Source organism: Procambarus clarkii, chromosome 12 (genome assembly GCF_040958095.1).
Source record: "Procambarus clarkii isolate CNS0578487 chromosome 12, FALCON_Pclarkii_2.0, whole genome shotgun sequence".
In the NCBI taxonomy this organism is placed as follows: domain Eukaryota; kingdom Metazoa; phylum Arthropoda; class Malacostraca; order Decapoda; family Cambaridae; genus Procambarus; species Procambarus clarkii.
Window position 1 is genome coordinate 21,565,048 of NC_091161.1, and position 14,171 is coordinate 21,579,218.

Consider the following 14,171-nt stretch of genomic DNA (forward strand, 5'->3'; position numbering starts at 1 on the left):
GTCCGCTCTTGTCCCATCGCTCGTAAAGGTATTCCATATTCCGACTTTTACCCGGTTATCCATTCTTCCATTCTTACCCGTTGGCAGGCTTCTTGGTCGTCTGTTACTGGTAACAAACTACGTACTCTTAAATGTTGTGTTTCCTCGTGGCCGTCCTCCTACCACCGTAACCGGCGATGGGAAACGGCTCTGGCGAGGTTGCATATTGGCCATACTCGCTTAACCCATGGTCACTTGATGGAGCGCCGCCCTGCTCCTTATTGTCCTAATTGCATTGTCCCTCTTACGGTCGTGCATATCCTTCTTGAATGTCCTGACTTCCAGGACGAGTGTGTGTCATGCTCTCTGACCGCCCCTCGCGGTCACCTGTCCCTCAATAGAATTCTTGGTGACTCGGATACTTTTGATATCGTTCCCCTTTTGCGTTTTTGTTCTCGTATTGGCATCCATGGTGATATTTAGCGCCTTCTGATTATTCCGCACATTTGATGGTGCTACATAGCCTTCCTGGTTTGGTGCCTTCTTTTGATAATTACTTACTTAATGAACCAAAATTACCACTTACTCTAACAATATTGAGTTCAGCCATGCTAAAACACGTACCTGCTAATTCCCTTAAATGCTAAAAATTTCCGTTCATATATCCGAACTTGAAAACAAGGTTTACATTATTGATATTCTCTAACGAATAATGACACCTGGGATGCGTAGCCCAAATTAAATTTTTTCCAAAAAACTGAGATCGTGTACAATCGATTTAGTGATAATTTGTGAAATTTTTCTAATTTGGTGAATTGCTTGCAAATCTAATTTTAATACATGAAGTTTAAAACATGACCTCTTCACTTGCAATCACCAGTCGACGATTCGTATTGATACAGTTTAATGAATGATAATTACACCTGGGACGCTCACTTGACACACGAATTCGAATTACTCACAAATAACACGAATTATGTCCAAGTGGACTTAGAAATATTTTCACAACACAATTTTCTTTATTTGTCCACCAATTCTTTCCCACATTTCCACAATCACTGGTTTAAAATGTAACAAGCAAATCACTCACCATAGGAATACTTATCAGGACATCAAAAGAACTAACCCCCATAGGAGTAACCCAACCATCAGGACAACTCTCATCTGACTTAGTGTATTTCTGTGTTCATTTAAAAGATAGTCTGACAGATTATTATTCAGGGGAACACGTATAAGCACAGGGGTCACTAAGAATGGGGGAACCACTCCTAATATGGGAGAATCACTTAAAATTTGGGGAAATAATTAATGCCAAGAAAATCACTTCATTTTAACTAATGAACTAACTCGATTATACCTATAATCATCCCTACCGGCTATCAATTTCACCCTAGCCTAGCCTAGGTGACCACGACCTCTTAGACTCAAACTGCACGAAATGCTGCTTTTGCGGCAACGATTAAGACTAGATGCGAATCGACCTCTTGACTGTGCAATCAACCAGTCGTCGATTCGTTGCTAAGCAGTGTACTACCTCATCCCTCAATGACCGCGACCACCTTCACGAGTTAACTTTTTTTTCTTAGGGATTTGGGTCATCTACTAAGCCCTCGGACAAATCCCGAGGCGTCCCACAGATAAATCCGCCAGACAGCCCATAATTGAAACTATTGTTGAGAATATGGAAGTCCCCAACGTCTCTGAACCAACTGAAAGGGGTCGAGTAAAATACCCAGTTCAATCGACTCAAAGCGGTCTCCTTACTCAATAACCACTTAATCATAATTTTACTGTCCTAGTACCCTATTTTTAATGTTACCAACCCCCCCCCCCCAACACTGTCTAGAGATTGCCTACTCCACTCAATCGGTACTGTTATGGTATTACCGTCGACTCTTCCTTGTGGGCTCTTGGCTGACTTCACTTGTTGACCGAATGGACAAGGTGCGTGGGCCTTCAACAATTCTTAAAAGAATTGTTGAAAACACAGATGAGCACCATTGTAAAGGGAACCATCCTCAACCTTCAAGTTTGGTGAACGCTGACGGTTATTTAACCGTTCTGTTGTTCATTGTTATATTCTTACTGTAACCTCTAGCCTAGTGATACCTTATAACCTTGGTGGTTGATCACCAAGGCGCCACATAACGAGGACACTGAACCTTTCAGCTACAAGTAAACTCACTAGAGACTTTAATAGCTGTCATCACCTGGTTCAAAACCTACTGAATAATTACCCTGACTGACTGCAAAGCAGGAAACAGCCAATTTACATAGTTGCAGAAAGTACATCTGTATTTTGTAGAAGGGGGGATAGTTTGTGTTAAGTGCAGTTCAATTTAAACAGTAAGGGAATAGATATTAAATAGAATAAAAGGTACTTAGAGCCCACAAGAGTTCTTACAACACACAAGTACACAGGATTGCGAATTCAACAATAAAGAAATATATATAATAGGGAATATTGACTAAACAATAGAAATCACTTTAATAATTATTTATTACACAAAATAGTACTTGAACACTCCCTAAACTGAAATATCTCTAGTTAGAGGCAATGGTTATTTACTGTGGTTTACTATAAACTGCACTTAATTCAACAGACATTACCTTAATCACAAGCCCAGGCCAGATGTTAAGCCTTTGCGTCTGGAGGTGGTGTTGACCACCAGGATCGTGCCAGCCACATTGATCTCAACCTCCTTGACCTCCAGCAAGCAAGCTGACCAATGGCTGGTTGTCAAACTAAATTTCAGCGCTAATTATCTTAGCTAGAATCTCATGCCCTAAGTCACTAAACACTAATCAAGCTCATATCAAGAGGATAACATCAGCGGCATATGCCAGGTTGGCTAACATAAGAACGGCATTTAGAAACTTGTGTAAGGAATCTTTCAGAACATTATATACAACATATGTCAGACCAATCCTGGAGTATGCGGCTCCAGCATGGAATCCATATCTAGTCAAGCATAAGACTATAATGGAAAAGGTTCAAAGGTTTGCCACCAGACTAATACCCGAGCTGAGAGGTATGAGCTACGAGCAGAGACTGCGGGAATTAAACCTCACTTTGTTGGAAGACAAAAGAGTTAGGGGGGACATGATCACCACATTAAAGATTCTCAAGGGAATCGACAGGGTAGATAGACAGGCTATTTAACACAAGGGGCACACGTACTAGGGGACACTGGTGGAAACTGAGTGCCCAAATGAGTCAGCGATATTAGAAAGAACTTTTTTAGTGTCAGAGTGGTTGACAAATGGAATACACTAGGAAGTGATGTGGTGGAGGATGACTCCATACACAGTTTCAAGTGTAGATATGATAGAGCCCAGTAGGCTCAGGAACCTGTACACCTGTTGAGAGGCGGGACCAGAGCTCAACCCCCGCAAGCACAATTAGGTGAGTACTAATGGTGACTGAATCCCTATTCCCAATTGATAGTAATTTATATAGATAAACTATCAATTGCCCTACTGAGTAATAACATGAAATAACCAAATTTAAATGAACTAACAAACAAGTTGGTCGGTAGCCATTTACCACCACTGAGGCTGCTACTGAGCCGCGAGTGTGTCATACGTCTACCAGAAACTAGTTCCCTTATTCTAAATGAGTCATCTGCACTTGTCCCAGAATCCTCGTCACTTTAGAAAGAACTACTACATAGCTACATAGATCCTTTGTGAATAGCTTGGATCAAGGATCCTATATACAGTACTATCAAAATTAAGTTATACCCTTTCACATACCAAATTAACTTAGATGGAGTCTCGGAGTAGATGGTGGGTGAAGGTTGTTGGGGTGAGGCTGCGTCCCTGGTGACCTGGCTGAAGTCAGTGTTGCCGCCTCAAAAGTAGAGCCGCTCTGCTATCTACTAAATTCCCGGCTGGAAACCTACCTGACTATATACTTCCTCACTCAATCCTTCCTTAAACATACAATTAAGGAGTGCACAGAATCTATTCTTTAAAAGGGCATCTTCAAGATGAAACTTAAAAATTACCGGTAACAACATTTTTAATCTCTACCCCCTACCACTGAGGTGTTATGTCCTGGCCCGGCTAGACAGTTCCCTCCTGCAGTAACTAACGTACATGCGCGTTTATACGATTAAATTTATGAAGAATACATGATTATGAACAGTTTGTTTGTTACAGTGGCCTGTCAGGCTTCAGTTATGCTCTGTATTTCGGCTTTCCTTGAACAGTCCGGTGAGACGGTGGTGTGGGCGTCTCCACATAGGAGACAACGTTGCAATTCAGCTTGGCAGTTCCTGTAGTGAGAAGCAGTCAGAGGAAGTCTCGACCACTGACGCACGCAACCGTTTCAGCGTTTATCTGCACTTGCTGTAGTTGGGATGCCGTTCTTGGGTTGGACTTAACAGCCACAGCAGACATTGCCCCCAAGCAGACACCCAGGGCACATTTCAATAGCCCCATGGGACTGACGGATATCTACTACTTGGTTTCCTGCACAGATACTGCATCTCTGACCTGGCTGTTGCATTTCTGGACGTAGTGAGTGCATTGGTAACACCTAAAGCATTGACATAGGCGGCAGTAACGTTGCCTGGAGATCTGATGGGGTGTGCAGGCCACGCCAAAACATTTGAGGCCGTTGTCAGCCGCGAGAGTGGCCTCTGCTGGAGACTTGATGGTGGGTCTCAGGTTTCCATCCTGCTGGATGAGGTTTGCTGAAACAGCAGTCAATGACTGGTTCTGAAGGTTGATGCTGTGGATGATATAGGCTATCGTTCTTTCCGCGATAAGAGTGCTCAGTCGGTAGACGAATGTGCTTCTTACCGCCTCATATTGGTGGGGAGGTTCAAGGATCGGGTTTTCTGGCTCTAATGCCTTGATTGCTGTGGGATTGAACAGGCCTTGGAGTGTTACAGCACTGCTGGACAGAATCTGGAGTCCCTTTTCCTCCATGATGACGTCGATTGAAGCAACATCAGAGTTCGCCGTCAAGAGGGCCAGAATCTCGGCCATGGTGTTGGTTCCTTGGAACCGAACCTTGATTGGGTGGAGCATGGTGATGTTTAACTGGCATTCGGTATGAAGAAAGAGCCCAGTTCATTCAGCTGACATCCCCTTCATCGGGTCAGTGCCGATGGAAGAAAGCTTTCTTTCTGGATAGTGCTCTGATCGCCAATTCACATCACTGACGAAGGCCTTCTGTCTCTTCCCGGTATAAAACGCCAGGATGGGAGTGGGGCTGACATTCTAAGAGTGAAGCGTTGTTGTTGTTATAGATTCAGCTACTGGGAACAAAGTTCCAAGTAGCACGGGCTATGGTGAGCCCGTAGTGGACTTACCTGCCACAGGAGCGGGGCTGTAACTTTTTCGAGCGAGTTGGGGAGGCGTGGGTGTGAAGCGCTTCGAGAGAACATATATAACCCCCCCCCAACAACTACCACCACCCACCCCCTCCACCAACCACCACCCACCACTCCCCAACCACCACCCACCACTCCCCACCCCCACAACAGCACAACCCTCCCCCAACCCAAACACCCCCCCACCCTATGTAGTTGCCTCACTTTACTGTGGTCAGGTGAAGATCGACGAATCACGAGCCTGCCTTCCTCGCTAAGTAGGGAGTTACAATTTGTAACTACAATATATATATATAGGTCTAGTTTGTGCAGGTCAATGCTAACATTAAAAATATTGGGACATTGGTTAATTTGGGCTGACTTGATCAAATTGCGTTCATCAAAACCCCTGCACTTAGCAATATGTTTTGGCTCTCTCCAATTAATATTATGATTATAAAAACTGTCATGTATCTTATCTTGAGGCTTATCTCGAGATGATTTCCGGGCTTAGCGTCCCCGCAGCCCGGTCCTCGACCAGGCCTCATTTTTTGATACACCCCACCAGGAAGCAGCCCATAGCAGCTGTCTAACTCCCAGGCACCTATTTACTGCTAGGTGAACAGATGCATCAGTGCGAAAGAATCTCTACCCATTTGTTTCCGCCTCCACCGGGGATCGAACCCGGAACCTCGGGACTACGAATCTGAAGCACTGTCCATTCAGCTGTCTGGCGTCCTTACATCCACTTATTCACGAGCCATTCATCAGCTTACAAATTCTTCACATACTGTCAATGTCTCACTCCATTTCACTATTTTAAGTACATTCACATTTCTTGATCTATATTTTTCATAGATTCCACAAGTCAATCATATAACGGGGTGAGAATAGCTTGAGCTACCTCATCCCTTTGTGTGTATTTTACCTCAATAAACTTATTTCAATTTCAATTTCAATTTCAATCATAAAACCTTAAAATTACTATACACTCGCGTATTTTCCTCATAGATACTATTGCTAACTATAGTCCCATGCACAAGATGGCAAGAGAGGCAGCCAAATAACAAACTCTCATAGCTGATGGAACAAGTTCCAGTTGAGTGAGTAAGGGGGCGTAAGAAACCACACCCGTCGATGACCTATTTGACCAAGTTATGTGGATATAAAAAAAAGTCCATGGATTAATACATGTAGCTTCTCTTCTGGGGAAGAGAGATGGTATCTCTAAATCATTATCAATTAACATGGGGTCAAAATAATTCTTAGTATACAACAGAACAACTGCCGGCCAAGCAATATTAATATGAAATATTGTTGCATCTTTGGTGAAGCAACTTTTGCTTTGGTCACAGACAATAAAACAGCTTCAAATATCTGAAGCAACTTCCATTGAGTAAAACAATCTTCCTAACATCTAATGGGAAGAAAGGAAGTAGAGCGATAAGGAGATGGCTGAGGAGTCTTGCTGGGGATCAGTGGAGGATATCTTGTGACAAAAATCTGGATGATGCGGTTGGACACACCAACCACCAAAGAAAACAATTGCATTTGGCAACCATTGGAGTTGAGCACTGGATCAGCCTCGTTAGCACTGATGATGAAAACAGGAAGTGACACAGCAAAGAGACATCCACTAATCTACATTGAAGATTGATACATTGTGATAAGTGCTAGGGGAAGGCCAAACCCCATGAAGTACGGCCAGTTCTCTTCGATGAAACTTAATCTCTTGATTAGTTCCCAACCCATGTTGAACCATCTGTACTCAAAGGCATAGAGAGCATTAAGCATACACAGGTGAATACCGTTCAGGATCAAATCTACATCCACCAGAGGCACCAGCTTCATCAAGCTAGCCTGTATGAGAAAAAGAAACTGGATAAAGATGGAGATGAGAATATTGGCTACAAGTTTACTGATGCTGCTGATCAGGTGGGGACGTCCTTGGCACTGGCGATATACATTATCAGCTGTGCCTTGAAACCATATGGTGTTAATGATCCTGGAGAGCATCATTATACGTTTGGATCCTGGATACGTTTTGCCTCCTGGTCAAAACGTTTTGTGCTACTGGGAGACGTATCTTGAAGGTAGCCTCTTATTCTTGTGTAAAATACGTAACTTCATGTAGAGAAGAGCAGGCTCAATCTCTCTCTTGAAAGATTATCGTCACAATATTTTGGATTTTTTTTTTCCAAAACAGTAAGTTAAGGGTCCGCTGGTAGGTTAGGTGGAGAGGAAAATCTTTTAGTTTCAAAACGTCATAAAAAATGTTAATTAAAAGTTTCCTCTCCTAACCTTTCTGAGTAAGCCAGAGAACTCAAATAGAAAACGGGACAGTACATCACTTTTGTGAGCAGATCATTTAAAATTACGTCCATTTTTGGCCGTAGGGCGCATACGACCGAAAAACGACGTTATTTTTAAGAGGACGGGTTGGTGAGGATGGGCAGCACCAACGATAACACTGGCCCCTGTTCCTCATCCAGGAAAAGCCTCAGCACCTGCTTCAGTCCCGGCAGGAACATTTAATGGAAGAATGCTACACTGAGGCCGAAAACAGCACCGTTGAGGATGCAACACTGCAATGCAAATGCTATGCATTGTAAGCATGTAAATGCTATGCATTGGATTGTTGGGCCCATTCTAATCACACAATGTATATAAGTGTGAACTCAAAGATTTACTAGTTTGATAAAGTTTCACACCCAATTGGTACAAGGGATCGAAAACAAACCTCACTCACTCACTCACTCTGCTGAAGACGGGGGGTAAGTTCCTGATTAAAATGGGCTTAATCATATTATTTTTTAACTATTAGATTCATACTCAAGTACTCAAGAACTGGGGAAAGTTTAACTCGCTGTTTCGAGTAACACAATTGAATTTCTAATTTCCGGTTTAGCTTTGGGGAGTATGATAGTAGTGTTGGAAATATTCAACACTTTATTACTAATATTCAGTACCTTCAGAAACTATTCTTGTAATGTGTAATATAATTTTACTAACACTACTAACCAGTAGAGTAGTGAAAATAACATGATTTAACTAACTCATAATAACGCCTCATTTCCCCAGAAATTCTAGTCAAGTGTTGCATCAGATCACATGACGAAAGGGAAAATATTTACATTAATAAGAATTATATTAAAATCTCCTAATTTCACATTCTTTAATGAGTATTATTTAATAACACTTTTGCAAGAATATACTTCGTGAACTAAAGCAGATAATACATTTATTTTCGTTTATATAGTATTGTTTATTAGCTGGTAATAATTCTTGCAAATACCAATTGCTATTCCAGCGCATTCACATACTACTGAATATATATCCAGCACTCTCTCATATTGAACAACGTTCATTTAATTATTATGAAATGAGAATTTGAATATTGTCAAATAAGACAAAGCAATTCTCTGTAATTCCTGATAATCTTTAGTTCCTATAAACTGGGATATTAATTAAATCATAGATAATATTAAGCGCGCCATAGCAAAACTGCGCATGATGAGCTACCAGGGAAGGAGGAAGGTCTGGCAAGCGACGCCATTAAGCTAGAGAGATTGTCTGGAAGCTGGTCAAATTACCGGCTCATCAATCCGCCGTCCCTTCCACTATGGACGCTAGGAGGACGTGACTGCTTCATCATATCACAGACATCAGTATCGGCATATCTATAAGTTCATTTCCCTTGTTCTTTGTGATCACATTTCACATAATAAGTAGGACAATTTGTCGTTATGCTGCACGTCCATTAAAAATAACCAGTAAGTGTATATACAGGGCTATACCACATCTAATTTAGAACTGTGGTATTATAACTCTCTAGAAGATTTCTACATACGACTCGCCTTTCAGCTTGGAATTGCTGATAATAAGGAAGATATGATACTGCTTCGATCAAGTGTTCCCAGGATAGCCTGATGAAACAAATTTCTCATGACGAAAATATCCCAATGTATGGTAGCTTTCCTTCGTACAGCTAAGCTGTTATTTCGTTCTTGTAGTTTGTAGAATATTATATTTTATTAATCCAAAGATTATTTAAAATCTCCAATATTTCATATTTTCTTCAATATTTCATATTTTCTTCAATATTTCATGTGTATTAATCTTCATTTATTTGTACTTGAAATGCATTAATTTCTCTGTACTAATCAAACCCCCCAAAGTGTGTGGAGGGATTTGGCTTCGTAATTTATTATAACTACAGTTCATTCATTATACAGTAATAGATTTCCATCATACTTATATAAGAGATCCATAGTCACTGGTTCTCCAATTATTAGTTCCTTATCTTAAGGATGGTCCTTCAAATGATTTATGAGATTTATTATCTTGGAGCCAGATTCCCCCAGAAGCAGAACGTATAAACATAGTTGCCTCTAAAAAGAGAGAAGAAACATGTTCAGGGGTATTGTAACCATATCCCGAATTCTAAATATATTTTAGCTATTTTTTCATAAAAAAATTGAATGATGCAGGAAACGCTCGACAGTATTGCTCACTTAACTTTATGATGATTAAAGTAAAAATTAACGCACAGAGTTTCATATAAACATTATATTTGAAATACTTGCAATCTCTGACTGTCCCTTGGGGACATCCTGTCTGCCTTAAGGTCAGGTGACCTTGTGGCTGCGGCTGCTTACCTCCTTCTCCTCTTCCTGTAATCGCCATTGCGTCCATTTTTATTTGTTTGTTTATTTAATAATTTCCTCTCTGGTAACCACTAAACTAGTCAGGACGTCATCTGCACATTCTACGTTGATTTGTTTTGCTGTATTCATAAAGTTCTTTGGTACTTTCTTATAATTTCGTAATTTAAACCATTTTCATTATCAGTTATTTGACTTATATTTTAATAGCCAGGTGTTGTCTGTAATCTTTGTTTCATCTGGTGAAACACTGAAGGCTTTCTTTGCTTGCCCTGCAATACGTACTTTTTTCTTAAATTTTCTTGTCATAATTCGTTTGTATTGAGCCTTCTGTTTTCTGATTAGGCTCTTTAGTGCCATGGTTATTCGTTTTGGGTCACTACTATTTTAAATCAGCAATCTATAGCGTACAACGTTTCTGGGCTCTATTTGTAATTTTTTTAAATAAAAACATTACATCATAATCCAGTAACCACCTCGGTAAACAAGACAAGGCTCAAGAACTGCCCAACTCCCATGTTTAGGTCTGCCAAATTTAAAATTCCCAAAGAACCCCTAAATATATGAATCAGAAGAGAGAAAAATCTGGCGCCTTAAGTTTCTCTCAAATAACTTTTTTGTGTCTCGTTTAAGGTAATTTCCTCATGATCTCTGTTGCTTAACTCGCTCCCTTTTAAGATGCTACTTATCAGTGACTCCCTGTTACACAAGTCTATATTATCTTATTGTGTTGGCACAATATTATTTTGTTTCATGAAGCGGGTATAAATTTAAAACTAATTTCCTGTATAGCAAATAAAGTTTATTGTACTCAAATTAGTCGGTGTTTGTTAGACACCAATTTTGGTGTTTACTGATGTTTATTGTTAGTTTGTTTGGGGAGCCGGTGGCTGAGCGTGTGGGAAATTTTTACCCACCATATCTAATAATCATCTAAGAAATGTATAATTTCTATATCATATCAAAATCATATCTAAATCGTATCAAAATCATATTAGAACCATTATAGATTCATTATATAGCTTGATCCTAGATGACAATGTCACTATGAACACGTACGCAACAGGGCCCTATTGATGCCTACGTGACTTTGTGCATGATCTCTCAAGGATCCAGAAGCTTCTAGAAGGATTTGTTAATTAAAAAACTATTGGAACATTTATTCAACATCCGGTAGGGATAAAATCGAATCCTTAATAAGAATCAGTGGTACTATCAAGTGCTACTAATAATCTTTATATCCTATATCTAATTATATTATAATCACATCTTATCTCAATCATAAGTCTAGACTGTAAAAATAATCAATCAATATTCATAGAAGGCTACCGTGCTCAGGGAGCATGGCAGGGCGATGGGAGGGAGTGAAGCGCCCACCAAGACAGCCCGGGGCACTTCGTGTTTGTTTACAACTGAGTGAACAAGTGACGGATCCTTAGCGAACATTACCAGCTCAAGGACACCTTATCTAATATCTTTATCACCAGTGAACACTCTCTAGAACTGGGGGAGTACCTGGACAATATCTACAAGGAAAATCTTAGAACATTTATATAAAATAAGAGTGTATAGTGGAGATCACAGTGACACGGTTTCCACCACCTTCATTCCTAATCTTTATCAACTATCATTCTTCTGCAACTGCAGGGACAATCACGTAGCAACGCTACCAGATCATCATACAGCAACGCTGCGGCAAAATATCATGCCCAAACTCAACAAGAGAGAGTTAATCAGTCTGGCTCCTTGTCAGACAGGCACCCCGACTGGCAGAGAAGTATATTGAAGGTTATTTGGTATATGATTGGCCAATTGTATGCTTGTGTGACTTTAATATCCTATAAATCTGTCTGTTGGTTAAAAAGCGAGGCAACGCCTCATTTTTCAGTACGTTTATTAAAATTGTAGTGTAGCTGTGAATCTTATCCAGCACTAGACTTGTGAGTGTCCATTGTGTCAGAAAAAAATTCAGCCGCAATAAGTAAAGAACTTCATAAGTGTCCATAGTGTTGGAAGAGATTCAGTCAAGCTAACTGTACCTAATCATAAATTGAATATAAATACATTGCATATATACTTGAATATATAAATTAAGTTATCAATTGCTTGCTTAGTTATTTTTATGTTATCATATAAGTTCATTTAATTGAATTATTTCTAGTACTTAGTTAACAGTATTTAGACTACAATTAAAAGTCATTTATTATACTTTTACAATTTAATTTGTTGTTTATAGTATAAGTACATATTGGCTGTTAATAGTTATGGTGCTAGGTTAGACTATGTATGTTTAAATCCCTGATTTAAACAGAGCCAGTGTTCAGTCATACAACTGAATTTATTAAATATTATCCTTGTATAAAATACAAGCTGATGTGAGATCCCTGTCTACAGGTGGACTGGAACTTCTATCAACTAATTCACCCCACCTGTCCCTTACAGCCCACAATCTGTCATTAGGAAAAGAGGAGCTAGGATTTACAACCCTAGCTAGAGATTTTAATTGAATTAATTTGCAGACAGTAAATTTTTAATTTAGTTCAGTACAAGTCCCTGGTAGTCTCCTCTTATATCAATCCCAGCAGGTTTTTCCCACAGAGCGAACAGAACACTGGGCGCGTGATCCTGTGGTCCCGGGTTCCGGAGAGAAACAATGGGCAGAGTTTCTTTCACCCTGATTCACCTGTTACCTAGCAGTAAATAGGTACCTCGGTGTTAGTCAGCTGTCACGGACTGCTTCCTGGGGGTGGAGGCCTGGTCGAGGACCGGGCCGCGGGGACACTAAGCCCCAAATTATCTAAAGATAGGAGACCTAGATGCTTTAGATATTAGTTTCCATAAAATCTATTCTTCCCTCTTAAAGTTTGATGGATTGTGTGTAACTTCTATTATTAGGTAGATCATTTTCCATTTAATTCTCTCAACAGTTTGCTGAGCAAAATTTTCAGTCCCACTCTTGCACTGCATTTAATACTTAGACGTATTACCATGGTCCATCCTCGACCGAAATAGATCAGTGTAAAATAATTGGTGTCTTCTATATTAATTGTTCCGTGTTTTCCTCATACATTGAGGTTTGTTAGTGGTTTCATTTATTTTTGTCTGTCGTAAACTCAAACCCAGATTCGTTTTGAATACAATATTTACCCTACTGTATATAATTAGCCTCATGAAATTGTTAACTTCATACAATCTATTTTTCGCCACCTAGACCCTTGAGGTGTACCAATAGGTTTGTACTGGAAATTGGTAACTCTTGGCAATAAACGCCCTAGACACACCTGCCCATCATCTACAACTCATAACCTCAAATTAAGTTCCTAACACAGAATCATTACTTCAACACTCCACACCCGGTTAGTCTCCCATACAATACTCTCACATTGCAGACTCGACTGGAGTCAACAAGATCACATCGGGTCCCCACATTAGGCTGATTTCTCTGTCACTTCCACAAGCAGATAAAGAGGAGTACTTGATGAAACCGCGGCTTCCACAAGACTGTCCTCCAACTGGTCATTGTATTCACCACCACACTCAGCATCCCAAGGACGCTATAATTACATTAAATGTATATCTATATGTTTCCACGAACTATGGGTCAGCCTTTGTGACCTCTTAGCTGTAACATTTGCTTACGTGACCTAAGGTTGTTTTAATCTTAGACCACACCTCGGTGTGACCACAATCTGACTACTCGTGTGTATTGCCACTCATTTCCCTCCACCATTTGATAAGTAATGTAGTTCTTGATTCACTACCTCATACTTTTTCCTATGTTGTATATTGCAACAGTACATCGACCTAATTCACATTGAAGCAGCTACAACAGCAGCCACAGCTTCCAATGGCCATAACCATATCACTATTACTTTGATGCCTACAACAGTCCTACGCACTTAACTCTGTCAGCAAAAGCTGCCACACGCCTTCCATGAAAAGTATATCGTGTAGCTAGCATACATGGTGTTCTTGCTATTGAAAGCTTTCCAATTGTTCATTAATGGAATTGCATTACTCGTACAATACCTTTGTCATTGCAACTATATTTAAATTCCTGTTTGTTTGTAGCTCGGTGGATGTTGTTTACGGAGAAGCGGACAGTGGGCTTGATCATATTGCGTCACACTATTTCTTATGAACTTTATCCCTTGCCCGCGGAGAATATACCCAAACACTTACATTTGTAGAGCAGAAGGTTTTG

The 14,171-nt window shown here is 40.2% G+C and overlaps 1 pseudogene; it reads right to left on the reverse strand.

Moving 5' to 3' along the window:
- Positions 1-6,713: 6,713 nt before the first annotated feature.
- Positions 6,714-10,327, reverse strand: LOC138364171 (etoposide-induced protein 2.4 homolog; annotated as a pseudogene).
- Positions 10,328-14,171: the final 3,844 nt, after the last annotated feature.